Raw genomic sequence first — 14611 nt, forward strand, 5'->3', positions numbered from 1 at the left:
GAGAAATGTCATTGTCTCTACACAGGCAATAGACTTGGAAGGAAACATCTCTCGAAGACCTTGATGCCTGAGGGGAGCAGGCAAGGGATGGACCTCTGTCATCCTCGGGTAGTTGGAGTGTCGTCATTAGTGGTCATTGACAATAACAGTCCTATAGAAGGTGTCTGGTAAAGAGTGGTCCTCAGGAAAGTGTCTGGATGCAAGGATGGCTCCATGGAAGATTTGATTCATTCAATCCCTAAGTATTTTACCCTCTTGTTGAATGACATTTAGTTATTTTCTTCTCATTGTTGTGATAGATGCAACTTAAGAAAGGAAGAGTTTTATTTTAAGAGAATTGGGAAAGTGAGGCGGCTCACATCCTATCTGCTGTGAGGAAACAGAGGTAGACATGGGTTCTCAGCTGTCTTTTTTCCCTTTTCATTCAGTCTGGGACCTCATCCCGTGCAATGTTCCCACCCACATTCAGGTGGGTGTAGTGGGTAGCCATTCCAGCCTCGGCCTGGAAGTTCCAACCCCCATTGAGGCTTCGGTAATGGTCATGCCCACAAAGTGGGGCTGAGAGAGAATGCTTAAGACCCAGGATCCAGAGGAGAGGTCTCTCTTGGTTCCAGGACCCTGGACGCTGGAGGTAGACTGAGCAGAGTTCTCGAGAGAACACCGCCGGACTGTGCCATCCCTTTCCCAGATCCTGCAACCTATCCCTTCATTTGTAAGTTACCCCACAAAATAAACCTCCCTTTTAACTACGTGGAGTGGCCTTAATAATTTCAGCAATAGGTGGGCCCTCTCTTCTCCTCGAACATCTCTGGAAACACCTTCATATGAACATCCACACCCACAGTTGTGTCTCCTCAGTGATGCCAAACTCAGTGAGGTTTACATGGAAGACTGACCATCACACATGATCCAGGTCTGAGAATCGCAATTGGGATGGTGGCCATTTCTCCTGTGACTATAGTAGCAATTTCATGCTTAATGTTCCCTGTAGCCCCAGGGTGATAGGAGTCATAGTCAGCAGGTTGCAGGTAAGGTGTGGGTACCTTCTGTGATTTCATATAGGTAGGATTACACCATGTCACAAGAGCCTGAGACTTTTGTCTTCAAAGGGGGTTCAGCTCACTAAATAAGGCACAGTGGTTGTTATTACAGTTTCCTGTCTTACCATCATGAAACTCTCCAGCCCATGCAACTCACAGGTAGAAAGTGTAGATGTAACCGTCTTGTTAAATAAGAAGCACAGAGCCAATTGCAGAGTTAAAAGCCAAGAGGTCAGAGCAATAGCTGAGAGCTGAAAACCTTACCCTTCACTGCTGCTCTGTCCTTCCTCTCCACCAAAGACCTACTTCCTGTGTCCTGTCTTTTATATAGACTTTCTGTTCTGCCTTCTCATTGGTTGTAAACCCAACCACATGACCTCCTCATCACTGCCTGTCTATACAGACCTCCAGGTCTTCTATGGTTGGTATTGAGATTAAAGGCGTGTGTTGCCATGCTGGCTGTGTCCTTGAACACACAGAGATCCTGCCTAGCTCTGCCTCCCAAGTGCTGGGATTAAAGGCGTGCACACCACCACCCAGCTTCTGCTCTGACTTGCTCTGACCCCAAGGCAACTTTATTAATATACAAATAAAATCACATTTCAGTACAAATAAAATATCACTATAAGAAAGGGTTTATTTCATCTTCCACTTCAGGTCACAGTCCCTCAGTGTGAGAAGTCAGGGCAGGAACTGAAGGCTGCTTGCTAATCTACACACAGCATTATCCAGAGCCAAGTAATCATGTCACAACCAAGTACAGCAGAAACTGTGGGAAACCCTGTTCACTGACTGGCTCCCTGTCTCATACATAGGTAGCCACCTTATGCAGTCCAGGACCATCTGCTTGAAGAATGGTGCCACCTACGGTGGGCTAGATCCTCCCATATCAGTTCATAATGAAGACAGTGTCTCACAGGCATGCCCACAGACCAACCTGATCCAGATAGTCCCTCATTTATGACTTCTCCTCTCCAATAACTCTAGGCTATGCAAGTGGATGGTTGAGGCTAACTAGAACAGTCAGAGCTTTCATTTGGCTCTGTAAGTTAAATGGAGGAGTAATCCACCCAGACTTCTCACTGAGGAAGGCCCGGGTAACACTTCATCCTTCATCCTAAGCCCAACTGGAGATACTCAAGCTTTCCTGGGCAGTGCTAAGATCAGAGTGGCCTGTGGTTTTGTTTGTCTGTCTCTGGAATCACTTCCCACATTTCCCAACACCCTTTTCCCTCCACACCTAGCACTCAAACTCATCTGCCCTCCTGGAGCCTCTCTCCCAGGCTCTCGTGGAAAGGGCAGCGTGGCTGCGGACTACTTCAGATTAACAGCAGATTTTCATTATGTTTCAGAGATTTTAGTAATCGAGTTGCAAATCTCATGCACACCACAGTCCATCTGTGTGAGTCAAAAAGGTCAGGCAAAGGCCTTTGCAAGGGGCCTGAGGTATGTGTGGTGCCCACACTGTCTCAGACATAGCTGCCCACACCCCTAGAGATCTGAAGCCATGAGAAGCTTAATGAAGCCCGTTGTTTATAAAATACAAATGACCCTTTCATTCCGCACCCTACTCTTACCATTCTGTTAGATGAAGCTCAGGACAGCCTGCAGTGCCATTTAAATGATGAGAGTGTCATTTCTGTATGGCCTTCATCCTTTAGAACTGGACACTCCAGCCGCTCATGGCAAGGTACTCCCCTTTCGATTACGACTCCCTTGTGGTTTTCTGAGTGGATTCTTTTGATTAGATCCACCAGGATAGATTACTCGGAGGAGTGTAGTCTATCTTACCAGTAGCTAAATGATCTGCAATGACCTCAGAATAGAAAAGGAGAGAATTGATGCTTGCCCGTAACTCACACTTCAAAGGATGAATTCTCATTTTCCAATTAAATAAACGTTACCTGGAACAATGGTCTCTAAACTACTTAGTAATAAGTGCACCAGAAGTGGTGAAACCTGACACACTGAGACGTGAGTATCGGCTACTGTGGATGGTGGGATGGGATGCTATCTACCCCTCTTCTCTTCCATTTAATGCCTGTAATGAGCTGTGATCTTACTATACTCAAAGCACACATGGTAGACATTTTGTTAAATCTTACTTTATAAAATGTTACCAGGGGGTTGGGCATTTAGCTCAGTGGTAGAGCGCTTGCCTAGCAAGTGCAAGGCCTGGGGTTTGATCCTCAGCTACACACACACACACACACACACACACACACACACACACACACAAAGAGTTACCAGAAACATCCATATTTAGACTGTTTCTGTGTTGTTCACACTTGAAATCACTTCAAAGACGTGTGAACTGACATTTCCTCGAAGTATCAGGAGTTTTGCCCCTAGTGCCATGACGTAACCTGAGTGGAGGCCCACTTCAGTGTTTTAACAACTAAAGGTCCTGGGTACCATATTTGGAGGAAGAGGTTAAACATAGCAGTGTTCTTACAAGGGAATTCAGGGTCTCTGAAGCAGTCATTATCCAAACAAAATCACTTGCCAGATTGAGATGAGCAGAAGAGCCATACTTTCCTGGCATTTGAGAGCAAAGGGAAAGGGAGGCAGATCCTGAGATGTGCTCCCAAACCAGACCTCTTCCCCAGGCCAGAAGCCATGCCTGGTCCCCAGGCTGAAAGTGTCTCTACAAAGGAAATGTAAATAAACCCAACATACTGAGTCTCAGGCAGGTGTGCAGGGCACATCTGTACCAGAGGGAGGTGCTCAAAGTGTGAAACCTGAGTTAGCTTAATGCAGTATCACGTAGGTGAGGCACCCACAGCTCAGAAGCAAGTTCGCTCCTCCCTGGGCCTACCTACTTACTTCCTATATCCTAAAGCCTAGGCTTGGAAGGATTCTTCACCTGATGTTAGCAGCCAAAATTTACATTTACAAAGAAACAGGTGTATGGCATGAGGCAACAGAACAAAATTATAACTGAAATAAGATGGGTAGATGTAAACAGACATTTCCTGTCCTGACCACCTGTTCCCAAATAGCCAGCAGCTGCTTCCCAAACTACCACACAGAGGCTTATATTAATTTTAAGTGCTCAGTCAATAGCTTAGGCTTATTACTAACTAACTCTTACACTTAAATTAACCCATAATTCTTTATTTACACTCTGCCACATGATGGTACTTTTATTAGCATGGCATGTTCATCTCCTGCTCCCTCTGCATCTGCTGGTGACTCCTGACTCCACTCCTTCTCCTTCCCACCATCCTTAGTTTGGTCACTCTGCCTATACTTCTTGCCTGGTTACTGGCCAATCAGCATTTTATTAAAGCAATTTGAGTGACAAATATTTGCAGTGTCCAAGAGGATTATTCCACAGCAGGTAGCTGATCACAGAAAAATCAAGCAATGGATATTGTACTGCATTAGTCTGTCATCCATTACCATATTGAAGCACCTGCAGTTGAACAATGTGTAGAGAAAGGAGGTTTATTTTATTTCCAGCTCTGAATGTCTACGCTCCACCTCCCTCTGCTAGGCCACAGCACTGGAAGGTTCCAGAATGTCTCTCTTACACCACCCTGGGAACCAATCTCCAGTGCACAGACCTGCAGGGAACAAACCATTTCAAAACCATTGCAGGCATAGAATAAATATTATCAGGATGTCAAATAAGGTTGAAAGGGTTGGAAATAATAAGGATAGAGTTGGTAAGATGGCTCCAGAGGTAAAGGCACTTGCTACCAAGCTTGATGACCTGACTTGATCCCCAGAACACACATGATAGAAGGAGAGAACTGATTCCCACAAGTTATTCTCAGGTCTCCATAGATGCATGCATGCACAGGCATACACTCATTTAAGGAAATAACATAGACTTTTAAAACTTTTTTTTTTTCTTTTGAGACAGGGTTTCTCTGCGTAGCTTTGGGGCCTGTCCTAGATCTCATGCTATTATAGATCAGGCTGGCCCTGAACTCACAGAGATCCACCTGGCTCTGCCTCCCAAGGGCTGGGATTAAAGGCGTGTGCCACCACCTCCCAGCTGACTTTTTAAGTAAATAAAAACGAAGAACATTTTTCAATCGTCACTAACATGCTTTTCAAATCAAAGAAATTTCAAATGCGCATACAATGATTCAAGAATTATGTAATGCCCAGAGTGCATGCTTAAGTTAGAAGGCAGAATAAATGATAAAATATGAGCTAAATATGTGAGGAAACTCAACAAACACAAACTGCATAAAAATTATTAAGGTGTCTGTTGTATGTCTTTGTAAAAGAGAGTGGAGAAACTGAAACATGACAGGTGACCCAAATGTATAGTGTGAACAAGAACTCCTAGAAGGAAGCTGTATCTGCGGAGACTGAATGATTAGCATTCCAGTACTGTGGGGAGGTTGGAATGTTGCAGGTCCAGAGGCTAGTTGCCTTACCTGGGACCAGTTCCAGCCTCAGAATGGCAATTCGTTGCCCACCTTTGTGTCAGAATTAATGTCCTGTGACTAAGAGATAAAAAAAAAAAACAAAAACAAAAAACAAAACTTTTGGAATCTGTTCACTTAGCAGAGCACTAGCTTCCACCAACCTGAAAGCTAAGAATGCCATCAGGTAGCATTTAAGGCCTCTAGAAAAGCTTCCCCCACACTGCTGTAACTTCTCTGGTGTTCCCATCAAAGTGTTTTAAACCTGCCTTGATTTATGACTTTCTTTGTTCCGTAAAACTATAAAAGCTTGATGAAACTGCTCCCACATTGGAACATGCAGTTTAGGGCGACTCAAACGGTCACTCAGAATGGTTCCAGAATAAATGTTCTCCCACGCCCTTTAAGGAGAGAGCTGTGGTTTTTGTGTTAACAAAAATAAGTAATGAAATAGGTACAGTGGTCTCCCATTATGTATGATTTTGTTTTCTAAGTATTGCCTGGGACTAATGCAGTCTAAAAATATTAAAGAAAAATTCCAGAATTAAACAGCTGAACAATTCATAGCCTTTAACTCGCCTTTCTGAATGGGGAAATCACATGCACTCCATTCCATGCCACCTAGAACAGGAAGTATCCCTCTGTGCAGTATTCCCCTGTAGGTGTGGATGCCTCCTCTCCTGCCTGTGTGGCACTGAAGTAGGGAGAAAGGGAGAGATGGATGGGGAGGGAGTGCCCATATTCACACAGGTTATAATTGTTATGTTTTATAGTAGTTGTTAGTCTTCTGCTGTGTCTAATTTATACAATAAACTTTACCATAGTTTTATATAGTGTTTAGTCATATATGGGGTCCAGGCATCCCCTGTCTTAGAATGTGTCCCTGTGGTTAATAGGGAATCACCCTCATCAGACGTAAAGCCTTTGAAAGGTCGTGTAGAGGAGAACTCCACAAGACATGGATCCACGTTAGACGGACAAGGGTGCACCATAAAAACACACTTCAGAACTCTTCCGATAGTCAAGAAAAAAAACCAAATCAGAAAAAAAGGAATTGAAAATAAATCAAGGAAGAAACGTAGTGATTATAGGGAAAGGAGGACCAGAAGGTGGGAAGAGAATCCCGTGTCTTTGTGGAAGTTAGAGATTTCCAGACGGTGGGGAGAGAATCCTGTGTTCTTGTGGAAGTCAGAAATTTTTGGTGTTGTTGACAGGAGGGAAAATGAGAAGCTGACCTCTTCAACCCACTATGTGATCATGAGAACCACTTTGAGACGGACCTTCACAGGCCCACAGGAGCTGGAACCATTCTCTAGTGAACAGCACAACCCTTGAACTCACGGGCCCACACCGGGATTCCCTGCTGCTGTTTTGGGCATGGTTTCTTCCCACTGGAACCACATAGGATATATGACATTGATAGAGAATGGAGGGTAGGCAGAGACTCTGCACTCCATACTGTGGGGCAGAGTATTCTGTATTTTTATATTCTGTATTGGAGAAATTATCCTCACTTACATGTTATCGAGGCCTTAGCATAGACACATGCTAACGGCTCTCGTGTTCTGAATTAACTCTCCATCCCAGATGCGCATGGAGAGAGTAGAATGCCAACCTCAGCAGACGTTAACTCTACTGGGTGTTTCACAAAGTGTCTGAACCCAGACATTCAGAGGAAGAGGAAAGAGTGCAAGAGATGACAACAAGAGAGACACAGATGTCACAAGTCTCAGAGATGTGGCTGGCCACTGGGCCAGAGGGACAAGGCTGAGCTCTGGAGTCATGACTGCCTCTGATCCACTCCACTCCCCCATAAAGTCTGCTGGCTGGAGATGACAAGGAAGACATCTTTGCGGGGAGGGTGTTAACCAGCTGCTTTCTCAAATCACAGGCTATCCAAATGAAGCCTAACTCCTCAACTCCCATCTCCGTTCGTTGATGTGGGTAACAGGCTACACAGGGCAGGTCTTCTGGTTACAATCCCCAGTATGGCAGTGTTGAGAAGGGGTCAGGTCATTAGAGCTCCCACGAACAGGTTAAAGTGTTTCTGGAGAGCCCAGGTTATTTCTTGTGGAACAAGCTGCTTAGACAGAAGGTCACTTTCTTTGTCTCCTGTTCATTTTTATACTTTCTTTTCTTTTCTGCTCTTCCAGGCCTGGAGCAACCCATGTTCCTATCAGAAGCCAAACAGAAGCTAGCTCCATGCTCTTGGACACCTATAACACTGAGCCAAAATAAGCCCTTTTTCTTTCTAAATCATGTGGCTTTGGATATTTTGTTATAGAAACAGGAAAAAGACTACAACCCTGTTTCTTTGTTTGTTTGTTTGTTTGTTTGTTTGTTTTAAAGAACAAACCTCATAGTCAAAACCACAGTTCAAAAATTGCCAGACACTGTTCTGTAAATATTTTAAGGTACATCTGGCCTCTTGGGTCTCTTTTGCAATCCCTAGACTTGGTGGCAGTGTGAAAACAGCCACATGCAATGTATAACTGAATGAGTAACTGTGATACAATAAAACTTTATTCATACAAATGGCAGTGAGCTTGTTTGCATTGCAGCTCCTGTTCACTGGCCCTGATTTTGTTCCACTGTGATGGTAAGAGAAGGCAGTGTGGGTTCAGGGTTTGAGAAAGTTCCCTCCGATGGCTGCTTGGTCTCATGCACTTGGGCAGAGCATTATGGGAGCATCATGGCAGTGGGCATCTGTGGCAGAACGGCTTTATCTCAACTTGACTGGAATGTCTAGGAGGTTGCAAATGCACACCTGGAATTGTGTTCTTGAGTGTGTTTCCACCAAAAATTAGACCCTGAGAGTTCTGATCAAACCAAAGGATTATCAGTCTCCGTAGCCAGGCCTCATTGTAGGGAGGACATCATTGGGGTTTTATCTTGCCCTGGTCACTCCCTGTGTTCCTTTTTTTCTGCTGTCGTCTGTCTAGCTTATCAATTCTCAACCTGTGGGTCATGACTCCTTTGGGGTTAAAGACTCTTTCACAGGGGTCACATATCAGATACCTACATTACAATTAATAACAGTAGCGAAATTACTTTATGGTTGGGAGGGGTCACCATCACATGAGGAACTGTATGAAAAGGTCCCAGCATTAGGAACATTGAGAACTGCTGCTCTAGATGTATTGAGACATGAGGAAGCTGTTCTGTCACACGTGCCCACCACCACGATACCCCCATGATGCTCTGCCAAAGTGCATGAGACCAAACAACCATTGGCACGAACTCTCTCAATCCCTGAACCCAAATTAATCTCTTCTCATTTACGCTGTTGGTGTCACAGTAGCGGTGGCAAGAAGCTCCATCTCACCCAACAGCATTAATTCCAGACTTTAAATGCACTTGGAAAACCCCTCTTGCAATATTAATCCTGTGGCAACTGACCCTGATGGCCACTTGGAAGCCACTATTTTAGGCAGGAGCAGAGCTGGGCCAGGCAATTCACACCTCGCCATATGGCTTCCATGAGGCTCCTTGGCAGCAACTGTCAGCAGAAGGCATGCCACAGGCTGGTCACTCAATTAGATGCCATCTTTTGACAGGCATTCCTCACAGCACTTGGCTCCAGCTGAGCTTGGGCCGTGCTGTGATGTCAGCCCCAAAGGCTGAAGGCATACCACCAGATAATAGCCTAGTACAGCAGCAGGATTAGCCCTGTCTCCATATATCAATAAACACAGTAGAGGACAGACAGGTGTCTCTACCTCACCACTCTTTACATTAGAGGCCCAGCAAGAGGATAAGAGGTGAGTGACACCAATCCCCTGAAACTGCTTAACGAGGAATTCCAGGACAGCATTTCAAGCGTGAAGCCTGTAGAGATATGTGACCACAGAGCCAGGTCTCCTGGCTAGGGGGAGGAGATCTATGGCAGGTCCTGCAGTGAGAGAGGACAGACTCTCACTTGGACCTCAGCAGGAAAGGTCTCAGGCTATCTATCGAGTGGAATAAAGGGGACTCTGAATAAAAGAAGCAGCAGCTTCATGGGAGGGTCAGACATGAGCAGGACAGGAAATGCTGGGGTGGGAAAAGCCCAACACTAACAAATGGAGATCTTTGTGGATGTGATGCACAAAGATCCCAGGAGAAAAGGCCTCCAGCTAGTACCAGAAGTGGTGGGGGGCAGGTCCATCTCAGAGAGGGCTATGGTGCAGCACAGCTCTGCTAGACCAGACTCCCTAGACCAAATCTTGTTATCTGTGCCCCATGTGACATGTCACATGGGGCACACCAATCTGTGTCTTATGGCTGTTTTCCTTGGTTGCCCAGCCAACTGAGAACAGTGTGCCTGAACTCCCACTGTTTACAAGAATATCCTGGAGCAGCGAAGTCCCCAGGGCACAAGATCAACTTTGCCCTACATTTTTTTTTTTTTCTTGAAACATCTAGTGCAAAACACATGCTCTTTGTCAGTAGCCCAAACAATTCATCTGGGACGAGTGGGGTCATCCATCAGAGTCGGCGTTTTAATCCAGCACTCTGTCTGCAGCTCAAAATAAGAGGGATGCCACTAGACCTGAAGCCTGCCCGTGCTGCTTGCTGTTTCATGTCACCCTGATTGGCTGTCACTCTCAGAGGTACTGAACACGTGATTCAAGGGTTGAGTGGGTGTTTGCAATAGCCCTTCACTGTCTTGGATTTTCACAGCCAATTATTATAGCAGAATTGTTACAGCTGAAATGAGAATGTCAAAACGTCCCTACGCATTCATTTTATAAATACATACATATGTATATGCTCTTATGAATGTAAGAGTATGTATATTATGTATATTACTAATGTATATTACAAATCTATATATTTGTAAATGGTACCACAGAATTGGAGCCTTGGTTCAACTAGAAACATGGCCTTGTATGGGGGTGGGTTGGTGTCTTTAAGCCATGTGTGAGGAGGGTGCTCTGGAGGTCCTCTTTGGCAGGAGCAAACTCACCATCCATTAGAATTTGGTACTGAAGCAAACCGCAAACAACAACCTGTATGGGGAGATGGCTTCCAGCCTTAGCATGCGAGTCAACCAGGGGATGCTACCAGGGAAACAGGGACACAGAAGGAGCTACCAGGACCCCAGTGGAGATCTCTCTGCTAGCTTCCACTCCAAGGAGGAGGTTTCTATCTCAGTAGACTGTCTCTGTCTGTCATGCCTCTCTGTCTTTGATACAAGGTCTCATTGTAGATCCTGAGCTGACCTCAAACCTGTGACGTTGCCTCCTCAGCCTCCAGAGTCCCTGGATTTCAGGTTTACGCCACCACGCTCAGCTCCTCTCTCCTTCAGGAGGCATTCATGAGCACTTCACTTGCCAGTGACTGTACACGGTATTTCAGTCTACTTACCAAGCAGGGAGTGGAAGATTCTTGAACATTTATTAAGAGAAGAGTAAAAGGGACATTGTGATGCCTCATTTTGTTCCGACAAGCATGGGTGAAGTTCTAGGTAAAGACCCAGGTTACATAGAACTGGTTAGAGCCCTTGCAAACCACTGGGGCCTTTCCAAGCTTTAGTTCCCCAGAATGTACAACAGGTAAAATGGGAACTATGTAGCAGACCTGTCAGGACTCAAATGGACCTGACACATGGTAACAATGGGGTAAAAATGAGAACTCTGAAACAGACCTGTAAGGACTTAAATGGATCTGACACATGGTAAGCAGTCAATAAATGTCATTTATACTTGTTATCATTATGGAATCACTATTCTTATTTATTCCACACACAAGCAACTATGTCCATGAACTACAAAACAGGCTAATGTCTTCCACCAAAGAAACAGCAAAGGAGGTAATACTGATGGTCATCCTGTCCCCAAGCTGATGATTTATTTAACTCCTGACTGCAAGTTTAATTATGCATGCACTGATAATGATAAAGATAACTAAATACCTGATGGTGCTTCCGGAATCTACCTTTCTCTTCTCCAGAACAGCATTGTTTGGCATACCATAACTCTGACTTGCACTCAAAGGCACACCTTTATCCGGCCTTTGATTGAGGAAACAAATGTTAATCAATATAAAGACAACCAATATTAAGTATTTAACACAAGCTAATGTTCTATGCTGGGTAATGCAACCTTGAGATGAGGCAGATATTGTCATTGCCATGGTATAGGGTAGAGAAAGGGAGGTACTATTTAAGTTATATGTGTATTTGTGTGTATTTGGGGAGGCAGTGTGAGTGTGGGTATAGAGGAGTCGCACTACATAGTTCAGGCTGATCTTGAACTCAGTATGAAGCCCAGACTACATTTGAACTTTTGGTCTTTCTGGGATTACAAGAGTACATCTATGAAATCTAATTACACCTCATACTAGCAAGTTATAAGCAACACATAATGCTATACATATACGTGTGATTTAATTATATTCAATTATACATAGATAGATGACGACATACAGATAGATGTTTCTCCAACTGTGGTATGTCTTTTGTAGTCAAAAGAAAGGCAGAAGGTTTCTGAGCAAATATGTTTTAGCCATAGTCTGGAGGGAGAATGTGTTTTGTTCAGGTAAAATGTTCCAGGGATATTTCTGGGTGCAGAAGTGGCTGAGGTGGTATGGGTGATGGCTACTGTTACAGAACACTGGGGTTCTGTTCACAGCACCCACATAGTGGCTCACAGCCTCCATGACTCCAGTTCCAGGGGATCCAGTCTCCTTTTCTGGTCCCCCCTAGGGTACCAGGCACCCACATGGCACATGTACAGACATGCAAACAACAACAACAAAACAACAAAACATACACACACACACACACACACACACACACACACACACACACACACACAAACGAACCCTTTTAAAAAAAGAGAAGACTTTCCAAGGCCAGGTCCTCCAGTAGAGTAGTGTGAACCAACTTCAAGAGCTAAAGAAGTCCAGCGCAATGGACATTTGCAAGAGGATATAGCGATAGGTAACAGACCTGAAGACACTAGTAGTCAGAGTGTTCAAGGGCTTGTGGGCTCTATTGAGGATCTGGGATTCTGCTATGAGAAAATGGGGATGGATTTTAGGTAGTGATGGAACGCCATCCTACATGCATGAAACCATTGGCTCTGTGAGAAAGATGGATGGAAAGAGAGTCTTACAAAAAAGAAGCAGAAAGACCAGCCTAAGATGAGGTGCTGCCAGTAGGAGACAGGGAGGGAAGGGGTTTGGAGGTAGAGTCTTAGAATTGGAAGGTAGATTTGGTGAGAGGCTGAGAGAGGAAGAAGACTTGACAGAAACTAATCTCAATCTCTGGCTGGAGGAAAGAGCTCGAGAGCGGGTGGGTGAAGAATCTGGGAGAAGGCGTGTACTTAAAGAGTAACATGGCATGGTCAGAGAGCGGCCTCTATCTGTAACAGCACTAGATGGCTGTTCTTGCAGAGGACCCAGGTTTGGTTTCCAGTACCCACACGGCAGCTCACAATCATCTGCATCCAAATCCAGAGGACCCAGTGCTCTCTTTTGACTGCCTCTGGCACCGCACACACATTGTACACTTACATACATACCAGCAGAACATTTAAAAATCATAACACAAGAAATTAATCACTCTCTTTTTTTAAAGGAAATGGTGGATAAATCACACCAGGCAGCATGTGTGTGGTGAGTCCCTTCTTACTATACATCTGAGCATAAATTCTTGGCTAAAGAAAAGAGTGTACAAAGGAAGCAGGCTGCGATTTGGCACATCTTAAGCTTTGTTTTGTTTTGGCTCTGAAGGCTGAGGCAGAGAGATGCTGCCAGCCGCCACCATGAGAAGATGTTAAGATACCGGTAAGCCAGGAGCCACGTGACAACTTGTAGATTAATAAAAATGGGTTAATTTAAGATATAAAAACAGCTAGCTAGAAGCCTGGGCCATTAGGCCAAACAGTTTAAATAATATAAGCGTCTGTATGTTTATTTTATAAATGGGCTGCGGGACGGTGGGGGCTTGGCGGGATCCGGAGAGAAACTCACCAGCTATAGACTCTGAACTGAAAACTGTTGGGCAGATGTTAGAACGGTCATATTGAAAAAGTCATAAATGTTTGTCTGCCCCTGAGCTAGCTGGGGCACAGTGTGATACTCTTTATTACCCTTTATAATCAAAGGACACTTCTCTGCACTATACACCCTCATTACATCATGGTAAAGTTTGAATTTTAAAGACTTACAGTAGTAACGATGACAATACTCATACGTTCTCATGTGAGCACCATGATGTGAATCCTGAACACTTAAAACCTCTTAAGTACATAAAATCCGTGACCTTTGAATGGTGTGTGTTATCTTCCCAGGACTCTGCCATTCTAGTCAGTAGACAGAGGTGCCCATGACTCTAGTATTGGTGATGGTTAAGGCAGCCTTGAATCACTGGAGACACAGGGAAGCGCCTGCTCCTTCTGTTCCACAGTTTGCGAGCAGCATTATTATTCAGCTTTGAAGTTCTCTCACAAAAGTAGCTTCGTGCCATGCCACATGCCCTGTAGAGTTGGGGAATCTTCCTTCCAAATATTTACACTTACCCTTCAACATATTATTTTAAGAGGTCCCCCCCCCTCTTTCCCTTGGCCTCTCCTGTTCCCAAAGTGTAGTTTTCAAAGCAAGCTGTTAGCAAGTTCATAGGCAGTTTATCTGCTACTGTGATACATGAGGAGAAAGGTAAATAATGAGTCCATAGTTACTCCTTGCCTTTTACCACGAGATGGAAAAGGGCCTGTAATCATCAGAACCCATGTGGAGGAAATAACTTGCCAGAAAGAAGGCACAGTTCTCCGTTTTTCTCTGCCACAGAAAACTAGGCGTGCTGAATTTGTCACAGAGCGCTTGTGCTAGCAAAACATTCACAACCATCACAAAAAGCAAACACACAAACATGCCCAGCAAATTGTCTTCAGTTTTCAGAATTGCTTATCAGTCTGTGTTATTTTCCTTCAAATAAATTCCCTACACACACACACACACACACACACACACACACACACACACTGAAAAGAAACAGAAAGAAGTAAAGAAGAGAGAATTGGAAACAATTGATCACATGCTGTCCTGCCATTGATTCCTCCCAGAGGGGTCTTCCCCTCCCTGCTCTCAGCAACTTGTGTGAAAATGGACCACAGATTATGGGCATTGCTTCTTACAGAAACTCCAGCATCACCATCTACTCTTTCTGGTTCCTTTACCTGTGAAGAAAATGCAGAATGA

The sequence above is a fragment of the Onychomys torridus genome, chromosome 23, assembly GCF_903995425.1.
Source record: "Onychomys torridus chromosome 23, mOncTor1.1, whole genome shotgun sequence".
NCBI lineage: Eukaryota > Metazoa > Chordata > Mammalia > Rodentia > Cricetidae > Onychomys > Onychomys torridus.